Genomic DNA, 16,044 nt, shown 5'->3' on the forward strand with positions numbered 1-16,044 from the left:
CTCTCTTTTCTTCCTCAACATAGGTGGTACTACCCATAAATAATCTACTCAAGGCATCAACAACAACATTAGCCTTACCTAGGTGATAAAGAATACTCATGTCGAAATCTTTGAGTAACTCCAACCACCTTCTCTGTCTGATATTAAGCTTTTTTTGACTAAACACATACTGAAGACTCTTGTGATCGGTGAACACATCCACATGCACACCATAAAGATAATGGCGCCATGTTTTCAAAGCAAAAACTACAGCAGCCAACTCTAAGTCATGGGTTGGGTAATCCTTCTCATGAAGCTTCAACTATCTAGAGGCATAAGTTATAACTTTGTCATTCTACATTAATACATAACCCAAACCATCTCTAAATGCATCATAATTTACAACAAAGCCTTGCGTACCTTCTGGTGAGGTCAATATTGGGCAGTAGTCAACTTCTTTTTCAATTCCTGAAAGCTTTTCTCACAAGCTTCTGACCATTGAAACTTCATAGTTTTCTGAGTCAACATGGTTAAAGGACATGAAATAGATAAAAATACCTCAATAAACCTTCTATAATATCCAGCCAACCCCAAGATACTCCTAATATCAGCTAGAGATGTAGGTCTAGGCTAATTCGGCACTGCCTCTATCTTTTAGGTATCAACTCTAATTCCATCATCGGAAATTAGGTGGCCCAAGAATGCCACAAACTCAAGCCAAAACTCACACTTAGAGAACTTGGCATACAACTCTCTATCTTTTAAAGTCTGGAGAAGTATTTTGAGATGACTAGCATGATCTTTTTCTTTCCTTGAATAGATTAGTATGTCATCAATGAAGATGATAACAAACATATCCAAATAAGGTTTGAATACTCTGTTCATAAGGTCGATGAACCCTACAGGTTCATTGGTCAAATCGAACGACATGACCAGAAACTCATAGTGACCATAATGGGTCCTGAATGCTATTTTTAGAATATCACACTCCCTTACTCTTAACTAATGGTAACCAAATATAAGATCTATCTTCGAAAAACAAGAAGTACCCTGAAGCTGATCGAAAAGATCATCTATTCTCAGAAGAGAATACTTATTCTTGATGGTAACCTTGTTCAACTGACGGTAATCTATACACATCCTAAGGGAACCATCTTTCTTTCTCACAAATGGGACCGGAGCGCCCCAAGGTGAGATACTTCGTCGAATGAAATCTTTCTCTAAAAGATCTTTTAACTGCTTTTTAATCTCTTTCACCTCTGCTGGTGCCATTCCATATGGCGAAATAGATATAGGATATTGAGTATCTGGGAGAATATATATACCGAAGTCTATCTCTCTCTCAAGAGGGACTTTCGGAATATCATTTGGAAAGACTTCTGAAAACTCTTTTACTACTGAAATTGACTGAATAAGAGGTATCTCAACACTAGAGTCATTAACTCGAACTAAGTGATAGATACACCCCTTAGAAACTAACTTCATTGCCATAAGGTACATAATAAAATGACCCTTAGGCACTGTTGAACTGCTCTTCAACTCTATAACTGGTTCACTAGAAACTGGAACTTGACTACTCGAGTTCTACAATCTATTGATGCATAATAGACATGAAGCCAATCCATACCTAGAATGACATTAAAATTTATCATGTCTAACTCAACAAAATTAGCCCTAATACTCTTGTGATTGACGGAAACGGAAAAATCACGATAGACTCTTTCTACTAGAAAAGACTCACCATCAGGTGTAAACACACTGAAGCGCTCAAGAAGTTGCTCAGGAAGAACATCAAAATGAAGACTTGGATCATACCAGTGAAAACATCTAGCGAATCCTCTTGCTCTCGGCGACTAGTGATAGCATAAAGACGGTTTCCTTCTCTGCCTGCCCTTGAAGTAGCTCATTTAGATGCTGCTTTATTTGGTGGAGCAACTAAAGAAGACTGGGCTTTATTGCCCTCACTACTATTACTCTGTCTTCTCTTAAGACACTCTCTCATAAAATGACCGTTCTGGCCACACTTGAAGCAACTATTAGAGCCATCATGACACACCCCTGAGTGGCTCCTACCACACGTAGAACATGCAGGAGTCTTAGTATCCCGTTGTGCTTTACTACCTTGCGAATGCGCAGGTCTAGCTCTGAAGTTCTGGAATTCTGACTATTGTACTCACATTTGTTCCTTGGTGCAGGTGCACTAGCAGATGCTGGAGCAGGTCCTTTCTACTTATGTTGGAAAGAAGAACGATTCGCATTATTATTGTCCAGATTCATTCCCTGATGTTTGTGTCCTCTTATTCTCAATCTTTTCTCTATCCTTCAACTTGTCCTCCTCAACTTTTTGCACATGGATCATCAGCATTGTTATGCCCATGTCACCTATAAGCATGGATGCCCTACTTTTCTTATTTGACAGATGAGGCAACCCATTAACAAATAAACTCATCCTGCTTCTCATGTCAGTAATCATCTATTTGCTTTTCTTAGCTCACGAGGAAAGAAACGCCTCATGAAAGCACTCTCAAAACAGTCCAACTCACAATCGGTTACGCGTAAACACAAGTAGAAAAAAACTTTATAGATATTAACTCTATCACACGAAATGAACATGAAAGAAATGAGATATTTCCTAAGTGTTGCAGCCTCTTAATTATAGATGTGATGCGTTTCACACCGATAACTAAGACTCTACAGACACGGCTTTATACACTCCCTAGACTCTTGAACTCTGTGCTTTGATACTAAATTTGTCACACCCCGAACCTACACCCTGTGCGAGATTGGCACTCGAGAACCATTATTGGCCCTAAGCGAACCCTTGGCCTGACTTTCTTACTCAGCGGAAGACTTTACTCAAGATAAATACTTTTAAAAATAGTAAATTGAACTACTTAATAAATAACTAAGAATGTAATAAATAACATTCACTGCCAAAGTGGCAACTCAACCCTGAACTTAATTGAAAGAGAAAGGTAAAGACTCATGAACTAACATCAACTAACTCTGTCTATGAAGCTCTAAACTCTGAGGGATGTCGGGACAAGACCCCCGACATCCTAACAACTGAAATAAGCAATCATTAAAACAAAACATAACCAAATGGATCCTCTGAAAAGCAATGAGGCTCACCAACTGACTCTGAGTGCTCAACTGGATCAATGATGCACTGGATGTTGATCCTGGTTACCTGTGTTTGCATCATAAAAAGATGCAGACCAAATGGCATCAGTACATTGAATGTACGAGTATGCGACGGGAATTATAAAAATAAGACATAAGCTTGAAAGAAACTGAAGAACTTACCTAGCTCAACTCGACTCAACTCAACTCAATTGAACAGATTTCAATATAAATCAGTGTAAAAAAATGCAGTATAAAGAAAAGCTTTAAAACATGGTTTTCAAATTTGTGTATTTAGATATATAATAATAACTTTGTATGTATGCAAAGATACAATAAGAACTCTGTTTGTATATGAAAATACAAATATTTCTATTGTATATTAAAATAGAAAATATTGTTGTGGGAGTTTCTCTAACCGATAACCATCAGTTAAGAGCTATCGTGATGATACAATAGAACCTGAACTACTAAGTGGATCCACTAGTATATGCTAAAAAACACTAAAGGAATCATCTAAAAAGTATGATCATTTTCTACCCATGATGGCTACATGGTTTATGGCAGCTTGGAGTTCTATGAACTCTCCCCCATATCGATGCTCAATACTACTCCAAAAATATACTAGCTCTTTATGTTTTAAAAACATAACTTCTTTCTATATATAGTTAGAAATAATTGCTCAAAACTTAGCTCAAAGGCTATCTTGGAAATCTCCGTTTCTCATCTTGCTTAATTGTGAAAGCATTTACTCTTTTCTGAAAACTACCTGAAAGGCTCTTTGGAAAACAAAGTTTCCTTTCTTGCTCAAATATGAAAATATTTACTTTTTACCAGAAAACTAGCTCAAAGGCTCTTTTGGAAATCAAAGTTTCCTTATTTGTTTAAATGTGAAAACATTTTAAACTCTTTGGGAATACATAGTCCCCATATACTTTTGAAGAAATAAACTTCAATTTTACTCTTTATTGAACTCAAAACTCAAGTCTTAAAACAAGGTTAAATCATTTGTAAAAGACTTTTGGAACACTCTATGAACTTATCTTAACTTTGCTCTTAACTTCCATTGACTTGACTCTCAACTTTCCTTGAATTGAATTATGGACTCAAGGATTGTGATTTGTAATAGGAAAGATCTCATGATGTTTAGGAGTGTTTTTAGATAGCTAAACATGAGAAAATATCAAGAATTCAATGTCTAAAAGTTAGTCCGCGACGCGGAGAAGTATTAAAATTTTGGTCGCGAAAATACTTTTTAAGGCAGAACGGTTCGTGACCGCTCCGCGACGCGGCCTGGGGCTCCAAATTTGCCCGACATTTTTCTTCTTCATTTTCTAGCTCCAATTCGCTTAATTTCGATTCTTTTTTTCCATATCTCTTTAGATTCAGGTACCCACAACATATACAAAAGAATCTAACTCAAAACAACACTAATAATCAATCTTAAACTCTCAAGAACTCCTAAATCTCATCCCAAATTCAAGAACAAAAGTAATTCAAGAATACAACTCAAGAACATCAAATTCTCAATCTTTTTAGGACGAAATTACACTGAATAAAACATGTTTGGCGCATGGGTGAAGAAACCCAACGCTGTGTGAACTCACATACCTCTTTAGGGATCAACCCTTGTCGAAATCCACAAGCTAAACCTTCAAGAACGACGAACTTTGCTCTTTCATCTCTTTTCTCCTCTTGCGTTCTTTCTCCAAAAACCCTAGCGTAAATTTCCAATTGTCTAAACTGAACCAATTCAGTTTTAAGCCTTAATTAATTCACCAAAAGTGAATCAAAATAATAGGGTATGGAAAAGACCAAAACACCCTTTAAAAATATGGATTGGACATTTGCTTATTTGAACAGCCCAACTTCCAAAGGACATATCTCACTCATACAATCTTAGAATCGTGCAAACTTGATGGCGTTGGAAAGATTATCAAAATCTTTCCAAAAATACCTGGAAATACACCCAACTCATCCTGAGCTAGGAGTTATGGCCGTTTGAAGTTGACTTAAACTCAACTTATTTTAACTTAACAAATTTCCAGATTTTTATTCTTTCCAAAAATGACTATTTCCAATTATAAGCTTTTTCCTAGTTATTTCAAATTGCGAGATGTTACATCTAGCTTAGCATGGGTAGGATTATGGGGTTTTGTTCATGCATGACACAAGCATGTCTTGAGGTGACTCATGAAGTGTTTCTCTTATGTGATGTATGCTTAGATAAGATTGTGCTATAGTTGCCTTCCTTGTTATGTTATGATTGACTAAAGGTGAGAGATTCTCTTTGTTATGAGGATTGTGCTAAGGATGAGATCCTAAGATGGTAAGTATGATTATGATGACCAAAGGGGATACTTAGCATGCATGGGATTATGGGATCCTATCCATGCATTGCACAAGTATACTTGGAGGTTCCTTATGAAATGGTTCTCTTATGATATGAAATTCTAAGACTTGACTATGTATATGGACTATGCGTTAAGATGACTTATGCTCATATTATGCCTATGTTGGAGATTATGCTTATGAATATGTTATTGTCTCTTATGCTTATGGATTATGTCTTATATTGACTAACCCTTATGTTATGCTCTTATGGTGTTATGCTAGCTATCATATTTAGTACTTTTGTACTAACACATACTCTTGCCTACATTCCTACCAAATGTAGGGTTTGGCAACATTGAGTGCCATTCTTGAGGATAGGTTTCTAGAAACGCAAGGAGTTGAAGATTGGGTGAGTCCTCATAGCATCGTAAATAAAGCCACCACTACCTTTATGTCTTTTCTTTATGTTTTAAACTATTGTATAGGCTGCATCCCAAAGTTGAGTTTAGATGGTTTGAGACAAGTGTAGTAAGACTTTCGCTTTGCTTTTATAAAAGACTTCAATTATATGGATAAAGTTTTAAAATTTATGTACTTTTCTATTATCTTATGTTATGATATGTTAAGGTCTTGTATGAGACCCTTTCGAGGTGAAGTACGCCATGTTATGTCTAGGGTGCACCCCTGGGTCGTGACTAACTTAGTAATCAGAGCACAAGGTTTAGAATGGTTCTATGATTGTCTCAAACCACGTCTAGTCGAGTCTTGTTCATAATGTGAAGGGAACCACATTTATGAATAAGAGGCTATTGGATGTTTAGGAAATCTCACTTCTTCATTCTCTAAGTCATGCCATAGAATTTGGCTCTATTAGTTCTTTCTCCTAATACGTGCCCGTTGGTTTTCAGGGTATGGCTAATACAAGGGCAAATTCTAGGAGAAATGAGGAAGGAAATGTGGATCATGAAGCTCCTCCCTAAGCTCCGATTAGTTCTCTGGTTGAGAATGTTACTCATGCAGAGTTTAGGTCGGCTTTCCAAATTTTGGCTCAAGCCATGATGACGCAAGTCAATAGGGAAGTGGTTGCTCCGATGAATCCTAATGTGAATTTCACGGCTTCATGAGTGAGGGAGTTTATTAAGATGAAACCCCCGAAGTTTTATGGCTCCAAAGTGGAAGAGGACCCTAAGGAGATTATAAATGAGGTTTATCAGATTCTTGATATCATGGGGGTGACATTGGTAGAGAAAGTGGAGTTAATCGTTTACCAATTGAGAGAGGTAGCACAAATATGGTACGGTCAATGGAAGGAGAATAGACCGGTAGGAGCGGGTCCCATAGAGTGAGAGGTGTTTAAGAAGGCATTCTTTGATAGGTTTTTTCCCCTAGAGTTGAGGGAGGTTAAAATGCAAGAGTTTATTAACCTTAAGCAAGGTAGTATGAGTGTTCAAGAGTATTCTCTAAAGTTTACTCAACTCTCTAAGTATGCTCCAACTTTAGTGGAAAATTCAAGGGTTGGGATGAATAAGTTTATGATGGGAGTGTCCAACTTAGTAGAAAAAGAATGTCGTACGGCAATGCTTATTGATGATATGGATATCTCACGTCTTATGGTTTTCGCCCAACAAATTGAAGAGTCAAAACTCAATGAAGAATCTAGGGAGAAACAGAGGTCTAGAATGGAGGATGATAAGTCATTTGATGATGAGTCCAAGGGACAAGGTCGCCCTAGGTTTAGACAAAAGTTCCCCAGTTAGGGCAAGTACTCCTAAGTTCAACCAAAAGAGGGTGTCTAACCCTAAGTCTTAAGATGATAGGAGTGAGATTCTATTGCGGGGATGTAGTAAGTGTGATAAAAGGCATAAGGGTGAATGCTTAGTGGGTTCTAATGTTTGTTTTGGTTGTGGTGAGTTGGGCCACAAAATAAGGCATTGCCCTAAAGTTACTAGAATTGATGGGGATACTTGTCGTAGGTCCCAACCCTGCCCTTCCTCCGATTCAATTGGTTTGGGTGGAAGTGCTCTAAAGAAGAATAGGTCTTAAGCTTTCCAAGCTAGAAGTCGACAAGAGTGACTTCCTTATGTTGCTAACGGTATGTGTTTCATGGTTTATAATTAGATTCCAATATTGTTGGGTCTTTTGTGACTTGATATGTTAGACTTTGAAGTTGTCTTTATTATGGATGATGTTTAGAAAAGTTGTATAGGCTTACTACCAACGGGGAGATGGTGTGCCTAGATAGCAAGGTCATTGTGTGTTTATGTGTGGCAATGATTTCTTTATATGCATGTTCATGAAAAGTTTAGGTCTTGATATAAATGACTTATGTGCATTGTTTTACCTCATGTTGTAGTGCATTGAGTAGAGTTGCTTATAGAACTTCATGAAATGAATTAATGAGCATGCCTTAGTTTGGAGTTTAACGATTCCTCCTTGAATAAATGTTTTTTAGAGTAAATTGCATTAAGTCTTTATGAGTGTATGTTGAGCATGTTTTAGCTAGGAGATGGTAGTTCCTCCTTGAATATGAGTAGATATAGAATTTCATGCATTTTGGGTTGTTAGATGTAGTTCATACTCCCTTGTGTTGCATTGAATATGTTTAGCTTGGAATTGAAGATTTTCCTATGTTATTTGTGTGCATTTAGATAAGTTGCATGCATGATGGGCTACTAGTCTAGAGTCGTTTCCTTTAAGAAGTGTTTAAATCGTCAATCGAGGACGAATAATACCAAGGGAGAGATATTGTAACACCCAGAAAACAAGTAGGTTAAACTAGAGCCTTACAAAAGGGTTCTAAAGCTTACGTAGGGATTAGAGTTGTAAAAATGAACTCATATACTTAGAATGAGGGGTTTAGGGGTTAAACATCAAGATACGACTCCCCAAGGACCAACCAAAGGGGTCCTTGAGGAGGACCCTAAAACAACCCCTAAAATCACCCTAGAATTTGTCTAAAGCAGCACCTACGAGAGGGACCCATGTCCCGTGGATGGGCCTCGTGGGTCAAGGCCCCCAAAATCTAGCTACAAGCCACCATCCATGGATGACCAGTACGAGCCGTGGGTGGACCCACTGTCCATGGATGTGGTCACATGGGTTGGGCAGTGGTGGTCTTTAATTGTTTAAGTTTAGGGGTTATGGAATATTCTAGAATTAGTTAGTTATTAATTAGGATTGTTTTGTTAGTAATTAGGCTACCTATTAGACCCCTAAACTAAGTCAACTAATTCATTATTTTAGATTCACCAAAGAACCCAATTCCCTCCACCAAATTCTCTCTCTAGAAAGATGAAGAAGAAGAAGGGTCAAAGCTAGTAAAAAAAATTCATTATTGCAAGCTTTGTGAGGGATTTATAATCAAGATATGATAGCTTATTCATCCATGGATTCTTCCATCCAAGGATCCCCCCTAGAATTCCCCCAATTGTGAAGATGAAATCCCTATTCAAGTTGGGGTTCCTTCCAAAATTGTGGGTTAAGTTGAGTATGATTCCAATTGAGTGGATAGTACTTGTTTATGATTGATTTAGTATTGAATCATGATATATTGATGATATTATGTGTTTTCCATGTTAAACCTAGTTTAATTGATGAAAGTGAAGAATGTGGGTTTATGCCTTGTGAAATGAAATTGATGTTATGTATAGTAATTGTTCAAGAATTGATGATCTTCTAGAATTGATGTTAAGGGAACTCACCTCACATTCCTATCATATAAAGGTCTTTTAGGGGAATCACCACAACCTCATCACATTTCATAGTCCTAGGACTTAGATTCATTTTAGGTGAGAATGGCCTTTCAACCTAGAATCATTCTATGTGAGAGAACCTTTCATATCATATCATATTCATGCATGAGTGTGTATGTGAGAATGTCTTTTCAACAACTCAACTATATATCATGATTATAGACATTTCACTCTCAAAGTGTTCATAAGCATATTCATAGATTCATAGAAACATGCATAATATCATATCTAGAATTCTACATTAGACATGGATATCATCCTAACTCAAGTGATTCAATCACTTCCTACCATCTATCATTCATAAGGTGGATTAGGTAGGTAATGTTCTTTCATCACAATTCTATTCATTAGCCTTCTATTCTCATATAGATTTTACTCTTATAGCCTAAACATACATAATTCATCATATTAACTTTAATCTCAAAGCCCTAGTGATCATCATTCATGACTACAAGCCCTACTCTTAGTTAAACATGAGGTGATTACCCATGTCATGATATGGGGAGTGTGAGGTGATTACCCTTTTATGTATTACCCATTAGCCTTTATGTTGATCATGAAGGCGATTACCTATGATCCTTATGTGATGATGTGGAGATGAATACCTACATTACACCTTAAAATAGATATAAAGGTGAATACCTATATTTCATTAAAATGAACATGGAGGCGAATACCTACGATTCATTAATATGTATGACTTATGGAGATTCCCTTTGTCTTTATGATTGCATGATATGTATGACTAGAGGTGATTACCTTTGTCTTTATGATTCCATGATATGTATGGCTTGAGGTGATTCCCCATGTCCTTTATGATGAGTTAAACATGTATGCCTTGAGTGATTCCCCTTGCATTTATGAACATGAGCATGACTAGTTTGGATTGTAGCTTGAAAGGCCCCTCCACTACATGCATGACTAGAGGTGATTCCCCTTGTCTATGAGGCTAAGAGATGATAAACATGAATGAAGAACCTAAAATGTCTAGCTTAGCATGGGTGCAATTATGGGGTCTTGTTCATGCATGGCACAAGCTTGCCTTGAGGTGACTCATGAAGTGTTTCTCTTATGTGATATATGCTTAGATAAGATTGTGCTATAGTTGCCTTCCTTGTTATGTTATGATTGACTAAAGGTGAGAGATTCTCTTTGTTATGAGGATTGTGCTAAAGATGAGATCCTAAGATGGTAAGTATGATTATGATGACCAAAGGGGATACTTAGCATGTATGGGATTATGGGATCCTATCCATGCATTGCACAAGTATACTTGGAGGTTCCTTATGAAATGGTTCTCTTATGATATGAAATTCTAAGACTTGACTATGTATATGGACTATGCGTTAAGATGACTTATGCTCATATTATGCCTATGTTGGAGATTATGCTTATGAATATGTTATTGTCTCTTATGCTTATGGATTATGTCTTATATTGACTAACCCTTATGTTATGCTCTTATGGTGTTATGCTAGCTATCATATTTAGTACTTTTGTACTAACACATACTCTTGCCTACATTCCTACCAAATGTAGGGTTTGGCAACATTGAGTGCCATTCTTGAGGATAGGTTTCTAGAAACGCAAGGAGTTGAAGATTGGGTGAGTCCTCATAGCATCTAGGATAAAGCCACCACTACCTTTATGTCTTTTCTTTATGTTTTAGACTATTGTATGGGTTGCGTCCCAAATGTTTTATTCAAAGTTGAGTTTAGATGGTTTGAGACAAGTGTAGTAAGACTTCCGCTTTGCTTTTATAAAAGACTTCAATTGTATGGATAAAGTTTTAAAATTTCCGTACTTTTCTATTATCTTATGTTATGATATGCTAAGGGCTTGTATGAGACCCCTTTGGGGTCAAGTATGTCATGTTACATCTAGGGTGTACCCTTGGGTCGTGACAGGAAGTGAAGGGGTGAGCACGGTGGGGGAGTGTAACGAGTAGAGGACTAATCTTTTTATTTTTAATTTACTATGGAATTCAAAATTAGGCCAATCATATGAGCTCATATATTAAGTAATTTCAAATTATTTTTATAGAACAATGCCTTAAATGCACTTAAACTATGGGATTTGATACAATAATTTCCTCCATTCACCTTATGAGTGTGAACCGTTAGACATAAGAGTATTTTTTTAGCCAAAAAATTGACATAAGGAGTATTAGGGAGTTGAAAGGTGGATGAGACCAATTCAAATAGACGAGGGTCATTTTAGGTCCTTCTCCGTTTAAAAATCACAATGATAATTAATATATACAACTCATAACAATTATATCAGGATTGAGAATATAGACACTTCATTTTAAGTAAACTTGTTGGGTCGGTCTAATCCAACTCGTGGTTTCAGATGAGTTGAGTTAATATTTCTGAATCCCATTTAAAAATAGAGTTTTTTAGCCCGATTCGAGTAAGCCCACAGGCATGTGGGTCTTGAGCAATGTCGGTTGGTGGACCAAAAAAATTAAAGTAGAATACTTAAAGTAAATAACAAGAGAAATTCAAACTCAAAATCTATTTAAATCACTAAAGATAAATATAACAAATTAATATTTTTATTTAGTTAGTTATATTGTTATACCTTAAGGGGTCTTTTGATTGGGAACTAGTTATCTCAGAATTAATTATCCTAGGATTAGTTATTCTGGGATAACTTATCCCACCATGTGTATGAAATAATTTATCCCATCACTATGCTATAAATGGTAGGATAAGTTATCTCAAACATGTCAACCAAATAAGACACCAAAATTTTATCCCAAAACTAGGTATTCTTATCCTCACACAAAACGAACCCTAACTGTATAATTTGTTTATTAATATCTCTATTGATTTGAGTGATGTCATGTCAACAGTTATTTAATTTCACATAAACTTTATTTTCATGATCATTTTCTTGTACAATTGTACCAAGATATTTGTATAGTAACACCATGTAAATTGTAATATTGCCTTGTTGATATTAATGTTAATATTTTAAATTTTCAATTAAAAATTATAGTATAATATTTTACACAAAATCAGAAGACATAAACATTTTTTCATTCTTTTAAGTTGTTCTAGAAAAAGGTCTTCTTACCAAAGAAATATACAAAAATCCCAAACCAAGTTTAATCGGATAGTGCTGAACCAAAAGGAGAACACAATGTCTTCCTTCATAATTTTTTTTAAAAAAAAATAAATAAATCCATTTTTGTGCTTGGGAATTTGTGACCTCACAAAGAAATAATGTTGTGCCGATATTAGATTTGAGGGATGGATCAAATCATGATAAAGAAAATTCGATGATTTTTATAATTTCCAAGCAGAAAATCTCCTTATTTTTAGTTCATAAATTAAATAGATAAATTGAAATCATAAAAAGAGCAAAACAAACAATAGATTTGTTGTTAAAATAAAAGTGCGGCGATATCACAATTCACATGGCATGTTGTAACAATTTCAATATAACAAGAGTGGTTCATGTGCACAAGTTCAGAAAACAAAAGTCTCAAAAATGGAGAGATTCAACCCAAAATATCATAGAGACAAATGTTCCTTTTTTTTAATTATTAAATCACACACTTAATTTACAAAATTCCAAATTTGGCCCCACAAATATTTTTGTGCCTTGTTGAAGAGTCTTGACTATATACAATGTAAAAAGAAACACTTGGCAATACATAAGATAGAACAATTTGACTAGAGGACAATGGCCATGTGCTTATTTGGCTTGAAGCAATGTATTAGTACTTCTCAAGATTAATGATTTTTGTTCTATCATGTTACTTCAACTGACATAAAGTTAAGAGCATAAGGCCCGTTTGGATTGGTTTAAAAAAAGTACTTCCTCCGTTTAAAAAAGAATGACCTCCTTTTCTTTTTAGTCTATTTCAAAAAGAATTATTTTTTTCTTTTTTTGGTAACATTTTAATTTCAGCTTTCCACATAGCATGTTTAAAGCCACAAGATTGAAGGGTAATTTAGTACATTTGACATAACTTTAATTTAGGATCACAAGATTCAAAAATCTTCTTTATTTTCTAAAACTTTGTGTCAAGTCAAACCAGGTCACTCTTTGTGAAACGGAGGGAGTAGCTTTTAAGTGAAAAATAAAAAGTCAAACGGAAATGACTTTTAAGTCAAAAAAGAAAAAGTAGGGGGAGACTCACTTTTGGTTTTTGACTTATTTTAAGTCATTTTTGACCTTGCCATACATTTCTCAACTTATTTTAAGTTACTTATTGTTTTTGCCAAACACTTTCAGAATTCAAAAATTAACTTAAAAGTAGGTTTGATCAACTTTTAAGTCAATCCAAACACCCTCGAAGTCAACATTGGTCATATGTATCCTCATGTTGTGTAATAAATACATAGAGATGGCTTAGATGGACATAATTATGTATTTTTATCATGCTATTTTGATATATGCAAACAAAATGTATTAAGATTATTAAAATAATTTCTTTATTTAAAATTTTATCTATCAATATATAGTGATAAAACTTTCTGGTAACTGTAGGCCCTTGTCTACAGGAGTAATTGTCATCTCCAAACTAACAAATTTCACAAGTGATAAGTTATGTATTGAGTTACGAGGAACTTTCAAAAATAGCAAAGCCTTAAATAATGAGTCAAAATAGTTATAGGTTGCTTAATTATAATTCATAGTTACATGTTAGAGGAAGAAGAGAGATGAGCGAGCAAGAGAGCGGGGACAAAGAGAGGTGGATGTATATATATACACTATTGTATTTACTGATACATATTATACATATTATCTAGGAAATATACAAATACAATAAGTTAATTACCTCTAAAGAAGTCTAGGTCTATTTCAATGGGAGTAAATAGATTGTGTTGTAAACCGATATATACACTATTGTATTTACTGATACATATTATACATATTATCCAGGAAATATACAAATACAATAAGTTAATTACCTCTAAAGAAGTCTAGGTCTATTTCAATGGGAGTAAATAGATTGTGTTGTAAACCGATATATAATCCATGAATGATATCAATCAATTTAGTGAGAGTGTTATAGAATTGGGATTGGTTTCCCAAAAAGAAAAATGTACGGTTAAATTTATATGCAAGGATTAGAGAATATATGAGAAATAATGGATTTTAAGCACATAAATTACTAACAACTTGAAAGATAGGTTAATAATCAAGTGTGATAATTTTATTTTATTTTTTGGTTTCTCATCCGGTGTCCGGTGTCCGGAGTCCACATTGGAGCTCCGACTAAATCCGGATCGCACATTGCGGGTCCATTCGGGAGTGGCGCTTCCAACAGGATTTTCTCCATACCCAGGGCTCGAACCCGAGACCTATGATTAACAGTGAAGCACTCCCACCAGTGCAGCACAACCCATGTTGGTAAGTGTGATAATTAAGTTGTTTGGTAGAAAGGAAAATATTTTCAATGGAAAATGATTCTTTTTTAAATGTTTATTTTGGAAGGTAAGTAGATTGCTTACGTAATTTTTAGTATTTGATAAATAAGTAAGAAAATATTATTTTAAGAGTATTTAAATATTATTTAGCAAATATTATAAAGGCGAAATGAGACGGGGAGTGGAGGTTGGGGATGGGGGTGCGGGGTGGATGGTCAGGCAATAGGGGTTGGGAAGATTGGATAGATGCAGGAGGGGTCACCAAGTTCACGTGAATCCATGTTTTCCTTCCAAAATTATAAATAGTAGTGTTATATTTTTAAAAAAATATTTAAATATAGTTGTGTTAAGCCACATGACTCTAAGTATCATAAAATTTGAATCTTACATCTATCTAGTTTTCTTTTTTCTTTCTAAAATTGGTTAACGTCCTAACACCTCTCTAAGCGGTTATTGATAGCACTTTATATATATAAATTTAATCTTTCAAAATTTTCAAATTTGTCGCATTGGAAATTCCTAACATTTTTAGCACTGTATTTTTTTTAATATAATTAAACCAAATGTGTATATTAATACTAGTACTACTGGATGATATAACATACAATCAATGAGTTTAGTTGATCTCAATACTCTGGCACTGATGGATACACCTCTGGATGGATGGAGAGGAGATAATAAACTTGGAATACCACTTATGCAATTTGTTTTTCCAACTTCTATTACAAAAGTTATTTTCCTTATTTTTAAGGAACTTATTTTCCTTTAAAAAATGCTTTTCAAATATTTTGACCAATCAAAAAACATTTCTAAAAATATTTGTCTCTTTGCCAAACAAACCCTTAAGATAGCCTGTGTTGACCTGATTCCAAGTTCCAACGATATCGATAAACTAATGTGACAAGTAATAAAACAGCTAGAGAATAAAATGTTAGTACTCAGTAACTGTGATTCAATGTTTTGTTATTGTACTGGTTTCTTAGTAGAAGACTAAACTCAAAAAAATAATGTGAAGTTCAGGGGCGGCTCAATTTAGTTGGGGCCTAAAGCGAAATTTCAATTCGAGACCTAAAATATAAACAAACTTTGTAGACATATTTATTCAAATTTTATTTCTCTAAGTAATAAGTTGACAAATATTGAATAAAGATAAGAGTTAGAACCATAGAATCTCATGAAGTTGATGACTTGGTATACCCCATTTTAATATGTTTTTTGTAATGCTTGAAGCTAAAATTTAAAACAAACAAAAAACAATCTATAATTCACTTTGTTCAACACTTTTTAGTTTTCATCATTAATTCTTATTTTTAACAAAGTACAAAAGGTGTTAAAGTGGGTAAAGCAGTATATTTTTAAAATATTATACTTTTAATCATAAATAATCAATTTTTTCTATAAAATTCTTAACATATAATTTATTCTTGACAAAAATTTGAGCCCCTTATTTTACAAAGCATAGAGCCGCC

The 16,044-nt window shown here is 34.8% G+C and overlaps 1 protein-coding gene across 1 annotated transcript in view; it reads left to right on the plus strand.

Annotated features, from left to right (window-relative positions):
- LOC125809198 (gamma-glutamylcyclotransferase 2-3) overlaps positions 1 to 16,044 on the plus strand; it is a 1,073,903-nt gene that overhangs the window by 600,439 nt on the left and 457,420 nt on the right. The gene's annotated exons all lie outside the window — the stretch shown is intronic.

The sequence above is a fragment of the Solanum verrucosum genome, unplaced genomic scaffold (assembly GCF_900185275.1).
Source record: "Solanum verrucosum unplaced genomic scaffold, falcon-dt-bn FXZP01000062.1, whole genome shotgun sequence".
Taxonomy (NCBI): Eukaryota; Viridiplantae; Streptophyta; class Magnoliopsida; order Solanales; family Solanaceae; genus Solanum; species Solanum verrucosum.